Genomic DNA, 15,653 nt, shown 5'->3' on the forward strand with positions numbered 1-15,653 from the left:
TCTCTGGATGCCAAACTTTTAGTCTGTGGGGAAATGTTGCCACTGGAGGATTATGTAATCATGTTGTCAACTCTGAGAAGGTTTTTCATTTTCTTGAGAGTTTAGTTACTGGTATTATACTGCCCGCATGAAGGAAGATTTATTGCAGCCTTAAGTGTACCCAGAACAAACAACACAGAGTTCCTGTCAGGAATTTAGTCTGGGTTTTGTTCTGCACAATGATACATGAAGCTGACATAAATGCTTGAGTGAATTCTTTCCAATAGGAAGTTATTCAATCCATTTACCCATGATGTTTATGTTCTAAATATTTGGGGAAGTCTTCTCACTGACCTGATGCATCCAATAAGCAAGAATGCCAGGTTTGAGTCCCAGTGTATACTGTGTCTTCTTCCCTTGTACCAAGAAATGAATCTTGGCTCTGTGACAATGTTTACATGGTCATTTGTGCCTACACTGATTCGGTATGGCTGGGAACTTTGGGATAGGCTGGCCACGTACCTTCTGCTTGGTCCTTGTGTTGGTTGGTTGTTGTACAGTTGAGTCATGGATGAGGTCCTTTAACATAACGTGGGTTCAGCGGGCTCATTGGGTTCAATGATGCCCTTTTCAGCTTGCTGTTATTTTCATCTGCCCCCCTGTGCAGTTCCAGTCTCCAGTGTAGTAATATAGCAATTTTTGCTGATAGTGGAATCTCTAATAAATTGCTCTGGCTCATAAGTTGGCCACTATCCATTCAGACAGCTGCTGGAAGGAAAATATCTGTAAGGAACACTGTTAGGGCTGCAAGGAGTACCTACAGGGAAAAGCCTGGAGACCATCTGCTCCACAGAATGAGCGCTGTGGATATGTGCATAAATGTCACATGTAAACACCAAACCTTATTGTGGTCATGCTGGCTTGACAGACAGATACAGAGCAGATACAACTGTCTCTAGCACTGCCTGTTTCACCTGTGGGCATCTCCAGCAACTACAAGATAAATGGGCAGTCACAGGAGCTAACAAGAAAAACTTTCCATAGGGAAGCTGCTTCTCAGCTTTCCTGCTCTGCATCTCATGCAGCTAACTATGGTTGAACCTGTTTTGATGTGCAAGTACATCCAATGCAGATTTCTTCCCTGATAAGACCTTAAACAGCTACAGACAAGATGCATGAGTCCCTAAGCCTTAAATTTTAAAATGTTGCTATGACAAAAATATACTTTTTATAGAAAGAGTATGGGAAAGAGAGCAAAAGACAAAACTGACATGTTTACTATTTGGAGGTGAGTATTCAATACATAGAGTATGTTCTTATGGTTTAATGGCTCTGTAAACGTCACTGATTTTGTGGACTTGTACTCATTTAGTACTGTGATGATAAGTTTCCATACACAGTGTAAAGAAAGGCTCTCAGGGATTAGAAAGTGCAGTAAGATGAGAAGCCCCACTGCTGCCCGGGAGGGAGGCACTCTTCTGGGTTAGTGCAAGGGGCTTTCAGCTTTTCTGTACTCCTGGGAGGCTTTGTGGCAAGGGAGATAAGAAACTGCAGAGAGTTGTTCCACAGTGTTTTGATGAGAGCCTTACTCACTCCATTGTTCTGTGTGTTGGAAACAGGAGAAGGGCCACATGCATAGATACTGAGGACTAGACACGGGTGCTATACCTGCAAGTGCTGTTTTCTATATGGAGGTGGTCAGAGGTCTTCCTGCGATTCCAGCAGACGACATCCCTGTTGTCTTTTTTTAGCCCTGCTCTGCCCATTGCCTCAATGAAAGAACTGAGTGTATTGCACCCTGCAGTGATTGCAAGAGGGGGAGGAGAGGTGTCTGGGGTAATGGAGTGGAGCTGGGCCTGGAATGGGGGAGGAAAAGGGTTACCGGTGCATAAATTTTTTTTTTTTTTCTTTTTTTCTTTTTAAAGAAAAAATCCAAATCACTACTCGAATGTTTATATTAATTGGAAATTAATTAAGTTTAGTTCCCTGAGGCAAATCTCATCCTGTAGCAGGATGCTCTGCTGAGAGTGGGAGTAAAACAACTCAAAACAATTTGGAGAGCTCAGTGCTGAATGCAGAACAGGGTGTCATGCTGCTTCGCCCCAAAAATGAACTTAAGCACATGTACCAAAGTAAGTATATCAACTTGCCTTACTTGGGAGACTTGCTCTGTGTATTCATGATAAGATACAGAAGGAGACTTCTGCTCTGAAGTAGCTGTTCTCCTGTCCTGACTTCTGTTACTTCAGTGGCCCTTTCAACAGGGACAAGTTTCTGTCAAAAGCTGGTGACAGGGTGGATTAGCTGTTATCTCCAAGAGAGTGGCTGTTGGAAACCAGATAGAAATCTCCCAGGACCCCGTGCACACAGGCTTAGAGGCAGGAAGGAATGCAGGGGTTGGTTTGAAACCTCAGAGAATATGAGATACATAAAGTCACACAGACATGAAGTGGGAATGTAAGTTTTAGTTTCAGGTAAGCAAAAATATGCCTGAAATGCCTTAAGCAAATAAGAGACTGCATTAGTTAATAGAAAAGCCCTAAAGTCCAGTTTAAAGTTCAATGGCCTTACCTTTTACAAAGTTAACTAAGTCCTAGACATAACACAGCACTGCTAGCATTGCTAGACAGAATAGACAGGCTGTATGTGTAGGCCTTGTGTAAGAAATGAGGGCTACTGTCACACAACTGTGTTAGACCAGGATAGGTGCAAAAAGACAGGAATAGCATTGTGTTTGTAGCCAACTGGATGATTTATGGATAGAATGCCTTATATCGGGGGTGCTGCTGCTGCTTCTGCTTGGGACATGGGGACTCCATGCTAGAAGGCCTTTTGCATGACAGCATGGAATGTAGCAGTCTACCTTCAGGAGACTGATCTAGCCATGTAATAAACTACTTTACACCAAGCAGCAGCCTCTCTTGTTCCTCGGCTGGCCTGCCAAACTTGTCAAGTTTGTTAGCAAGGTCTAACACAGACTTGATTTCCAGCAGTTGTTAGTGCTTAACTCTTGCCCTTTTTGTGTCATTCCCTTCTTCATTTGTTTATCATCATTTGAGTTCACCTAAATTATTGAAAATTAATTGCTGACGAAGCCAACCCAGGATCCTCTAGAGGAGGTCGACTGATTCCTGCACTCCCAGCTTTTATTTAGGAGTCAGCCATGAATGTGGCAATGGGTTCCTTTCCCTGATAAATCCCTGTGGCCTGTGGAAGATACCTTTTTTTTTTTTTTTTTTTTTTTTTTTTTTCCCCCAGGGACTCATTAAAATGATTATTAAATTGAAATTTTTTATTAAAAATAACTGCTGCGCTCATCCCAGAGGTTTTTGATAGAGCCTCTGGTATGAATGTAGAAGCACAGATGCAGAGAAGAAGGCTGGTCTAGAGCATGGTTTGTAAACTGTTAAACTAAGTGTTTAAAGTTGCATTTCTCCTTTCTGCTGCATGTCAATGGCCTCATATCCTGTTTACAACTTCTGACAAATCCTTTTCCCTTCTCTCTCAGTTTTTGTAAGAGAAGCTGCAGGCAGTAGAGGGTCACAGAAAAGCAGCCATTGAGCTGAGATGCCAAAGCAGCACAAACATATTTAGCATTTCTTCTGGTAGCAGAGAGACTGGCCAAATCACAGACTTACTATAACTGCAAAACTGAGAGAAGTGCTGACCTGGAAAGAATATATTTAGCTAATTGCTGATTTAACATCTGGTAAGACCATAGGGTTGATGCTGCAAAATCCCCGTGCTTGAACCAGCTGCAGAGTGAGAGAGAAGGCATCAGTTGTCTCTGGGTGAGCCTGGGGAGCTGACTCCTCAGGAAGGCAGCTATGGGATGCGGATGGAGTGATGGGCTGCCTCTGGGACAGACTCAGAGCTGACTCCTCAGGAATGAGGAACAAACTGGCTCCATAAGTGAGCAAGTACAGAAGGTCACAGGTCACTACAACCGAGAGGATGAAAGGGAAAATCAAATACCAAGAGGTAGGCTTAGCAAAATAGGATCAGCATTGAAAATCCCACTGTCTGGGAATCCACAGCTACAAAGACAAACGCCGCCATGCCACCTTGACACATGAGATGGGACACCCCTCATGAGCTTGGAGCCAGCAGCTGCATCTTGCAGACCCTCTTGAACTGGGAGAAACTCGGGATTTTGGGGTGTTTGTCATGCTCCACTTTGCTAATATTTATCATACCTGCACACTGCTAGGTTTATTGTAGTTCCATACTTGTTAGGTCTAGGCAAACATAACTGGCATAATTGTGTTTTACTTGTGTTTGTAGTACTTGAATTTATCTGGCAGTTTCTCAGAGCAGGAGCCTGAAAGCTGTGGGGCTGGAGCCTTGAGAGGCAGAGGCACTGTATAGCTACAGACACCCCGTGTGTTCAGCCTGTAGAGCTGTCTTTGAAGCCTGGAGGGGTATCAGAGGGCACCTACATCACACACAGTAAATCTCTAAGGGCATTTATTCTACCCTGCACACATAAGAAACTTATTTCTACCCTAATTTAAGGAAAAGAGAGGGTCTCCGAAAAGAAAGGAAAATACATTCTGCGGTCACTGGCTAGCAGTGGGGAACTAGCCTGCATGGGAATTACAGTAACCCAAAGAAAAAGGCATTATTGTATTGAAGGTTTAAAATGAAGAGAATAAAATGTTGTAAAAGGAGGATTCAGAAAGGAGAAATTCCAGGAGAACTGGGTGAGAAAAGGCAGAAAGTGTACAAAGACAAAACCAAAAAAGTTTAAGCTGCAGTTATCTTCAGTGAAATTACAGCATAGTATTAAACGGAGCTCTGGCTGTCACCACTAAATCCACTAGATGACAGTGTGGAGACTGCATTCAGCGCTACAGCAACCTCTGTCTGCTCTTTAAGGGCCTGTTGCCATTGTCTCACTGCTAGAAACCCAAAATTTGCAATGTACCTCTACTCCCACCCAGGGGCTTCACCCCTGTCAGTGGAGACAAAGTTGTCTCGGTCAGTACTTACACTAAGGTAACACTGGCATGAAAGAATTGATCATTTTTTCCAAAGCCTAGAGGTCTTGGGACTTGGATTTGGGGAGTGGTAATGGAAAGTGGTCTGAAGGATGGAGGGACACCTGCCATTTCTCTGCTGTTCCTTGCACCGAGGCATGGAGGGAGACAGACTTTTTGGCAGAGCCTGTTGTGACAAGACAAGGGGCAATGGTTTTAAAATAGGAGAGGGTAGATTCAGATAAGATAAAAGGGAAAAAAAAAAGGTGGTGAGATACTTGCATAGGTTGCCCAAAGAGGTGGTGAATGCCCCATCCTTGGAAGCATTTAAGGTCAGGTTGGATGGGGCTCTGAGTCTGCTGGTCTTCATGTGGTGGCCTACCCAGGGCAGGAATGTTGTGGGGGCCACACACTGGTCAGAGGGCACTAAACCAACCCACTGCTGGCAGTGAGGCTTAGCTGATCAGCCTTTCCCTTCTGCTGGTCTCTCCCCTATTAAAAAAAGATGCCTTAGTTTGAGAGACATGAAATATTAATCTGTTGTGCCATTTATTCTAGTGCAGCTTACCATGCACTGGAATCCCAAAGTGCCCTGAATTTTGTCTTAGCCTCAAACAGATGCCTTGAAACTGGCATTTGGCAGTTGTCCTGGTGATTTTATAACAGCCAAGGTTTTAGGATTTTCAATGCTTTTGCTGCAAAAACTTGTTCTTATATGGGATAACATGAATTCCACGAGTGAGAATAGATGGATTTTCTTTTGCTCTGCTTTTTCTTTCCATCTAGAGGAAGATTTGTCAGTCTAATTTTCCTTGCTGCCTCTTCTGTGACTAGAAAGAGGAAAAAAAATGCCATGAGTGATCTCAATAACAACCAGTGTTTCATGGCCTTTGTATCAGGCAGCTCTGCGGAAAAGGATTTAAAAATCAGCACGTCTGTGAATCTTTCTTTTCTTCTAAATTAACCATATATTGCAATTTCATAAACAATTATTTCAGTCTCTTTACTTCTCAAACACAGTATTATTTATCATTAAAAGCTGCTTTGAATATAAAACTATTAGGATGCCCCTTATTAGAGTGGCTTGCTGCAGCTCCCTTTCTAATGAATTTTTTGCTTTATGACTTGCTGGCTGAGTTTGGGCTCTTACTTTAAATCACACAATTGATTCAGTGTTCAAAGTCAGTTTATCAGACCGTATCTTCATGAAATTGCCTGCCAGCAGAGCAGCCGAGGCAATGAAAAATTAGGATGGAAAACAAAGTAACCTTGTTTTTATAAATTGTCAAATGTTTGGGCTTTGCTTCTGGAACCCTTAAACTCAGAAGGGCAGAGAGCTTCTGACGCCAGCCCAGCAAAGCTGAAAACAATCCTCTGGAGTGGCACTGCTTCCTTCTGGAAGGAGCAATGGACAGCTTGGGACTGTGGCAGCTTCTCTGACTGGTTTGTCACATGGCTGGCTCTCTTTTCCTAATTTTCCAGTGAGATGTCTGCAAATGCCTATGCTGTAAATTCATTTTGTCAGAGGAGTGCACAGGGAAGGTGTCAGGCCCCAGGAAAGCCATTGCTGATGGCTAACAATTGATGTATGTGAGTCTCCTTGCCTGTCACATAGAACTGTGTAGCTGTAAAAGGCTTTTTACTTTTACTAAAAAGACACTTTATGAGATATCGTAGTTGAAATGATGATGAAAGACATTACTGGAGAGGACAAGGTCATGGTGGATATTTCAGGAAAAACATTTGTCTTCTCTCAGCTAGCCTGGTCTTACCTCGGTGAAGCAGAAATCGAGGGATGCCACGAGGGAGACAATTAAAACTGTGCTGGGCACAGAGCTGGGGGTGGTTTGTACATCAAAGATCTGAAGTCACAGAATTGTGGTATCACTAAGGTTGGAAAAGACCTTTAAGATTATGGACTCCAACCATTAACCTAGCACTGCCAGCTCACCACAAAACCACGTCCCCAGGTGTCACATCTACACATCTTTTAAATATCTCCAGGGATGGTGACCCAGCCACTTGCTTGGGGAGCCTGTTCCTAGAGTCAAGGGCAAAAGCTTACCTGCCTAGGGATCAGACAAAAATCTCATCACCTTGGTTATCAAATTTATCTGTTTTTATTTTTCAGTGCATCAGTCACAGCAGCTCAGCTGGGCCAAGCTCGGTATCACACATACCTCAGTAGTTTGTAGGCAGGGGCAGAATCTGACCCTTTAATGGAAGAAAATTCCATGATGTAAAATCTCTTGGTACTTACGGATTAAGAATTACCGTGGTAAGTACTTCCTGAATGTGCAAATGCTTAATTTGGGTACTTGGACAAAAAAAAGCCTCACACTGTGATGCATTATAAACTTACAAATACTTGAGTACACGATGCTGCCAAAACCATTTGTAATTGGCCAGCAGAACAAGAAGTTAAATAAGGAACCAGGAAAAATCCTGATTTTGAAAGAAATATCTCATTTTGCACCTTCTTCTCAGAGAAAATTATTCATATACATCAGATGTTTATACAAGTTTTAGTCACTTTTTAAAAATACCCATATGAAGTGTTTTCCCCTCAAGATTTTATTGCGGAAGTGCTAAAATTTTGCATCAGAACAAAGCAGCTTGACATTGAGCAAGGGAAACACAGTTTGCTCTAACTTCTCGTGAAACTACGGTAACACAGACCAAATTTTGGGGTCAAATAAGGTAGCACAGTCCCACTCGGAGTCAATTTGTTGTGGCTGTTAATAGAACTTGATTCTGTAACCAATGAACGTTGCTGCACTGTACAATAATCACATGAATAACTTCATAGGACCAAGTAATATTATCTGAAAAATAGTCCTAAATTTTAAAAATACTTTAGAGTGATTTGTCATGTGCAGCTTTTCCAACATTGTGCATTGCATCTTGGATGTTGCTTTTGAATAACCTGATGCTCACTAAAAAGCAGAATGTTCTGGTCAGACACATTTTCCGTAACACTATGAAAATCCCGTGGCCCCCACAATGAAACATTCATGTTTTTTATATAAAGAATGCACTGAATTGTGTCAGGGAAACCAAGACATTAAGATAAAGAATGGAGATCGACACTCTAATTTGTTTTATACAAGGCACTGCAACAGGCATTTGCAGCGCACTGGTTTTGCATTGATTGCCAACCTGTTAAACCAATTGGGGAGCGGGATACGCCTCTGCAAACACGCATGTTAAAAGTAAAACTAAGGCCGAGAAAAGCTCCCTTAGCTCCTGGCCTTCAACAGGGATACACCTCTGCAAACACACATGTTAAAAGTAAAACTAAGGCCGAGAAAAGCTCTTTTAGCTCCTGGCCTTCCAACAGGGATACGCCACTGCAAACACGCATGTTAAAAGTAAAACTAAGGCCGAGAAAAGCTCCCTTAGCTCCTGGCCTTCAACAGGGATACACCTCTGCAAACACACATGTTAAAAGTAAAACTAAGGCCGAGAAAAGCTCTTTTAGCTCCTGGCCTTCCAGCAGGGATACGCCTCTGCAAACACGCATGTTAAAAGTAAAACTAAGGCCGAGAAAAGCTCCCTTAGCTCCTGGCCTTCAACAGGGATACACCTCTGCAAACACACATGTTAAAAGTAAAACTAAGGCCGAGAAAAGCTCTTTTAGCTCCTGGCCTTCCAACAGGGATACGCCACTGCAAACACACATGTTAAAAGTAAAACTAAGGCCGGGAGACGCTCTCTTAGCTCCTGGCCTTCGAACAGGGATACGCCACTGCAAACACACATGTTAAAAGTAAAACTAAGGCAGAGAAAAGCTCTCTTAGCTCCTGGCCTTCAAACAGGGATACGCCACTGCAAACACACATGTTAAAAGTAAAACTAAGGCCGAGAAAAACTCTCTTAGGTCCTGGCCTTCGAACAGGGATACGCCACTGCAAACACACATGTTAAAAGTAAAACTAAGGCAGGGAGACGCTCTCTTAGGTCCTGGCCTTCGAACAGGGATACGCCTCTGCAAACACACATGTTAAAAGTAAAACTAATGCCGGGAAAAGCTCTTTTTGCTCCTGGCCCTCGAAGAGCTGGCCCGGGCCGGGCCCGCGCGGCCCCTGAGGCCGGGCCCGGGCCGGGCTGTGCTGAGGCGCTGGCCCTTTCCCGGCAGAGCCCGCCGCTCCGTGCCGCCCGGGGGGACACACCGGCACCAGGAGCAATCGTACAGCCGGGAGCAGCGCCCAGAGGAGCGGCCGGCACCGGCAGCGCCCGCCGCCGTCCCACACCGGGAGCGGCCTGGACGGCGCGGCCGGGATCGGCGGGACCACGGCTGCCTCGGCACGGCTCGCAGGGGGCTTCGTTTGCTTAGCCGTGGTTTAGCCAGCTACGCTGCGCACTGAAGGACAAAGACAGCGGCGGCTTTTCTTGTTTGGGCTGCTTGAAGGCAGGCGCTGAGTTAAGCAGTGGCCAGCACAGCTCGTACGGTGTCGGCACCGTGGCCAGCAGCGGGAGACACGGCGAGAGATCTCACTGTGCAGAGCTGGATGAGATCGGCATTTCGGCGTTCCAGAACTCTCTAAAGACTGTTTTAATTCATAAAACTTGAGAACAGATAGGCTTGCGAACACCAGTTCTCTCCCGAAGTGGAAAAAGGAAGGGGTGAGGACAGGTGGGGAGAACAGCGTGGGACACGCAAGTCAGTAAAGAAGGAAATCAAATTCTAGATGAGAGGGGATTGGGGGGTGCCTTGTTTTGGGGGTTAAAATTCTTTTGTGAAGTTATGGTGAAGATATAGTTTGGATATATCAGACTCTGGTGTTTTTTTGTTTTTATTTTTTTTTCCTCTGTAAGTTTATGTAATGTGTTCTTCCTACAGTAGTGAGCAGAGATACCAGTGTTGCAGCGAACAAATGTTAAAGCAGCTGTAGGTCAATGAGAAGCGTAAACAGGAAAAAGAGGGAGATGGGAGAAATGAAAAAACCTTGCCTGGGGAGTGAAGGGGGAGGACAAGAACTTATTTTTTTGCTAGCCCAGCTCATCCTTAAAACAGCATCCCGGTAAGTTACAAAGCCCATGGGAAGCAGCATTGGGATAGCTGCAAAACATGGGAGGGACTTTTCACATTGCAAACAGATTTTTTTTTTTTCCCCTTTCCCCTGGCGGCTAGTTTGCTGTGACATTAAAGCCACAAGAGAACAACTTTTTCTTGTAAAAAGTCTCTCTAGCACAGTAAGAGTGACTCTTCTCCCCAGAAGAACTGATGAGAAACTATCTTAGAAGCGATAAACTGACTTAAATCCCAGGTTTTGTCTCTATACATTGTCTGTAGGAAGGAGGGGAAGATGGGGGGGAGAGGTGTTCTGAAAAGTTTTATTCTGATTCTTATTAACTGTTTTTCTTTCAGTACTGTTTAAATAAAGTTTCTTTATACCCTTTATATTTTGAGCCTGCTTTACTCTTTTCTTAATTCTATCTCACAGCAGAAAAAAAGTAAATAATTCTAGTGGGCATTCAAACCACTACCTGCAGTTAATTGTAGAAGTGCTTCAGAATGAAACATTCTGGGTAACTTGGAAGAATCTTGAAGTTCAGCTTCAGTATATTCTGCATTGAGTACAATGAAAATAATATTTCAATTATTCTAATTGTAATCAGAAAGTTTTCTTAGTGGAAAATTTCGATTCTGCAAAAGTTGTTTTTATATTAGGAAAGGAGCCAACTGTTTAATGACAAGAAGACTTTTAATCAACTGTTCAGTACAGGGTCCATATGGCAGAAAAAAAGACATGTAGTCTTTGATCTTATTTGGGTTTCATCAGAAATGATCAAGACTACTCTGAACTGTAATTAAACGTTGTCCTCCTGTTGACCCAGTTATAAAAAGCTACTTCTTCATGTGAGCTGGAAAAATTGAAGTAAGGTTGGTATGACAAAGTGATGCATCTGGGTTTGGAAACTACCATGTAATAACTGTGCTGCTCTAATGGGCAAAAAAAAGTCAGAAATGTATTCTGCCACTTTGATGGTGCTTGATGAAAAATACATACCTGCAAAAGCAGAAAGGGTAGTAATGAATTGCTTTTATCTGGAGCCTTAGATCTTTGGGTGTTACTTTAATATTTTCTGCGCAGCAAATAAACAAAGATCAAGTTAAACTACCCTGAATAACTTTGTCTCCTATCTGAGGAGCAGGTAACAAGTCTTGCATTACCTGGCAAGGCATGGAAGTCCTTGAGGAAAGCTATGTGGTAGAGGGCGGCAGGCTTGTTTTAAAAAAGGAGTTGTTTGATGACCAGTTTCTGGAGAGAGTAAGAAGGTGAAGATCTGGCCTGGAACTGGGTGGAACAAAGCTGAAGCTGCCTGCCCAGAAGCTGAGGACTGGAGGGGTGGAATGTTGAAAAATGCTGAGGAAAGGAATTGCTTGCCGGTCTTGCTGTTGTCAAGCCTTAGCTTTGTGTAATTTCCTGATCAGTTTTTAGAGTAAAACTGGTGTTTAGATACTCCTCTGAAGGATCTGTGAGGAACTTGCTCTATCACACCCCCATGAACAAAAAAACCAGACAGCAGCCTGTGTTCACAGCCTGGGGCACCCTTGGGCTGTGCAGAAGCTGCAGGTAAGATATGGGTGAGCCAGGAGTTGCTTTCTAGGTCAGGCAAATGAAATACATCAAACTGGTGGCTACAGAGCATTTGTTTGGCTTAGGAACTGAGCCCTGGGTCCGAAGGACAGCACTCATGAACAGCCACCCCTATTAGCACAAGACAGAAGAAGAGGGAAGTTTGGGCTCAGCACTGTAACTTTTGCATATGAAGCTTATCCAGGGCTTTACCAATTGGATTAAAGTTTATTAATTCTGGTAAGAAATAGTGGAGTAGAAGATAAATGGAAGAAGAGACAGGAGACGGCAAAGAACTTTTAAAATCTGCATATCATTATATAAGGGCCTGTTCTGGATTTAAATGTGTTAATATAAATTAATTATGAACTTGCAATCAAAGGGAAAAGTGGAGTATTTATGGAAGGGTTACAAAGTAGCATAATCTAAAAATAAAGTAGTTTGGGCTGAATAAGAGAAAAAATGGGGCCAAAAACTTCCAGTCATCTATCTCCAGCTTCCATGTGTTGGTGATAATTTGCCTGAGTTTGTTCTCCAGTGCTGCAGAATATTAGGAGATCAAAAAGGCTGACCCATATGGAAATTTCTGCTGGAAAATAAAAGCTATTCCTGCTGCTTTTCTGACATGAGTGAGGTCTGATAACAATGCAAGTCATAGGAGTATAGAAAAATGCAGCTGAAAAATTTATTTTAGAAGAACTTCCTTTTCCAACGAGTCTTTTGAATATACATAGACCCTTCTGTCTGGGCACAGACAGCAGGAGACACAGGTCTTTGGGGGCAAGAAAATCCCATGAAGAAAAGCTGATGGAATTTATTAGGATTCCCTCTTAATAAAAAAAAGGTTTACATGACCCATCCTTCTAAGAAGAAAATCTGAAACATTTCAATTGAAATATGGTGAAAGAAACCCAAGTAAAATATCTACCCCTAAGCCTAAGTTTTAGACTCTGAAAAGATTTAAAGATATACAGACATTAAATGGAAGCAAAACTGTCCTTTGTATCTGGGCCAATTTACTTGGTCTTGCATTGTATTGAGACACTACTTATATCTTCATACCTGGTAATGTGATTTAAATTTCAGTAAGATGTGTAATACCAAAAATTACAAATAATCATCACCTTTAAACAAGATTCTAAAGTTGCAAGACTCAGTGGGTATATAAAGAATCTCTAGTATGTACCTGAATAATCTGCAATAATTTTTAGGTTGAAATAATTATTCTAGTTGTCCTGTGAAAGGAGATGAACATTATCATCTTTCCTGGGCATAATAATTTGAAGAGTCTTTTCTCAAAATCTGTTAGAGAGGCACCAGTTACCTCAGTAGTTGGTAGCCAGTAAAAAATAGCCAGTAAAAGCAGTTCATTATTTTAGCTGAAGAAACAAATTTCTCTCCCAGCAATACTAATTTCTTACAGTACCTATCTGTCAAGATGGTTCTAGTAATTATAGCTCCTTATCAAAATGGAAATCAAGTCTCTTGTTGATCAAATTCCTAATATATCTTTGGTACTGGCTGGGATGTGAGCTGGAAAGAAATTAAATGCTGATTCTTAAGACAATACTTTGATTTAAGCTTGTCTTAAATTCCTTGGCATCATCTTTAGAAACAATGTGAAGAAAATGACTAGTTGTACATGAGTGCTCCATTCCTTATTCTTCTTATTTCTGTACATTTCCTCAGTTTGTATGATTTGACTACCAAATTCTGAGTTCAGTCAGCTTTTGGACAAAAAAGAAGTTTAATATTTCCTCCTACTCCTGATGAAGGAGAAAAATGACAGATATGAAAATATCATCATTTTGCCCTGTGGACTCCTTGCAAAATTCAATCCTGTACTTGAAAACAGTGCTGCAAACAATGGAAAAGCTCACAATTTCACTAGAGAGCAGATATGAACCTCACAGGAAGTCTACTTCATTGTGTTCTTCATTTTTCCCTCACTTGTATAAATTCCTATTGTTCTCATGTCTCCACTCCTCCAGTTTTAAAAGTTTGAACTTTCTTTATGATTCAAGATACATAGATTTTCTTTAAGGGAAAAATAGTGTTATTTCTGCATGTTTGATGTCTTCAGGGAAACAATCACTATCAATAACTCTAATATGATTTCCCATTTCTGGCTATATGGCTTTTGTAAATAGTCATTCTGATGAAATAGAAGACAAACCTATCTACTATATACATATACCCCAATACCCCATGCATTGTCTTTCTCCTGCAGCCACTGGTAGTAAAGAAAAAGTTATAAAACCAATCTTGGATTAATATGTTTTCCAAGATACTTCTCCAGTTTCCAGCAAGTTTTAGTTTAGAAGGTTTCTCATTTAGAAATTGTATCTACGTAATGTTTTTTTTTCATTTGTCTTTCACCTGCTGCTTGATGGTTTCATTGAGTGCCCCTTGGTTCTTGTCTCATGAAAAAGAATGACTAATCACTCCCTTGCTACCTGCTCCATGTCACTTATGTTCTTCTAGACCTCTGTTGTGTCCTCAGTTAATCTCTTTCTTCAAAATGAGGAAACCAAATCTTTTTTGTGGGAATACACAAGCCAGAGAGTAAGACAGACTTAATTAGCATGGCTGATTTGATAACCAAGATGCCATGGCAGGAACAAACACAGCCTTGAACATTACAGGAGATGGGATTAAACCTGCTTATGGGAAGAGAGGAGATTCAATCAACCTTCTGCAAGAGAAACGCGTTGTGAATGTATGAGTTGTCTGTAGGATCTTTTAACCTGATTACAGTAGTGGAAAATTATTAACCTTCCTGAAATGGTATATAAGCTTTTAGGAAACCTGAGTAAAATCGAATTCTGATCACTGAATCAGTCTTCCTGTCTATCAGTTGTCAATACTTTTTGTGAAAACAAAGAGCAGAGATGAGTCAGAAATGGGGAACAATCTGACTCTCTTTATCTGTATCCTTTCTAGTTGTCAAATCTCATTTTTGCAGTGGCTAGAGCCTCTCAGAAGACTGGGTACACCATAGCCTTATGGAGTACCAAAAGATAGTTTATGTTCCCTTCCTGGTCTTGTTGCTGGTCAGGGGACAGAAAGCTTCATCTTGCAGAGTGCTGTCTGCAGTGACGTAGGAGAATGCCTGATGACAAAAGCTGACATGAGAACTCGCTGTTTGGAACATAGAATTAAGGTCACTTCACCACGTGCACTGCTCTGCATTCATCTGCGCTGCTTCTCTCTTGCTGCTTTGTTAGCTGGGCAGTTCTGGCAGATCTTTCTGTAACTCCTGGCTAGCAAGTTAAATGTGTCTCTCTGAAGCACTAACCCTTCTGGATAAAAACACCCAAACCCAGAAGTGATAGAGGTTTACATGCCACATCTCTTTGAAGGTTTTTTTTGCTCTCCTTCTGTTTGCTTCCAGTTGTTCAGCACCCTAGAATGAAAGAAACAAAAATAAACTTAAGAATTCTTTTTTTTCCCGACTTAATTTGCCTTCTAATTTTCAGGTATACTGTTTCTTTCAGTTATAAACCGAAGGCAGAGACTACAGGTAGGTTCCCTGACCTACTTGTGGAGTCTCCATGAGCAAAATTTTCAAGACCAGGCTATAAAGAAAGCTGCAAGGAATGGCAGAATAACTGCTGGGAGTGAGAGGTCTGTCTGAGAACTCTGATGCTGCAACCAGAAAAATCTGAGACACGGGATTGATTGGTTCACAATGAGTCCTTGCTGCCTTTGGCACATTTCATTATTATGAGTGAACAATAATTGGTCTCATTGGTATATAGCTCTTTTATATGTGTTTTTAAGGATGGAGATACATCACACGTGGGTTTTATTAGTGCTCTGTCAGTACGTGGCAGCTGAACCCAGCAGCAATGACAGCATTATTTCAGATTAGAGTTTATACATAGACACACTGTGATTTTTCACTTTATTAATGGCTTTGCAGGACTTCTTGTCTTCTATGCATTATAAATAGGAAATTAAATCCTGCAAAGAAGTGTAACTTTTGTTGTACAACTTCATAGTATCAGTGGTAGGGTGGCAGGAGAAACCTGAGGGAAGCAGAGAATTTAAAGGGGAATGGAGAGAGGACAAAAAGAAAAGGTATATGCAGAACAGAGTGCTACACAGT

Source organism: Hirundo rustica, chromosome 4, assembly GCF_015227805.2.
Source record: "Hirundo rustica isolate bHirRus1 chromosome 4, bHirRus1.pri.v3, whole genome shotgun sequence".
NCBI classification, from domain to species: domain Eukaryota; kingdom Metazoa; phylum Chordata; class Aves; order Passeriformes; family Hirundinidae; genus Hirundo; species Hirundo rustica.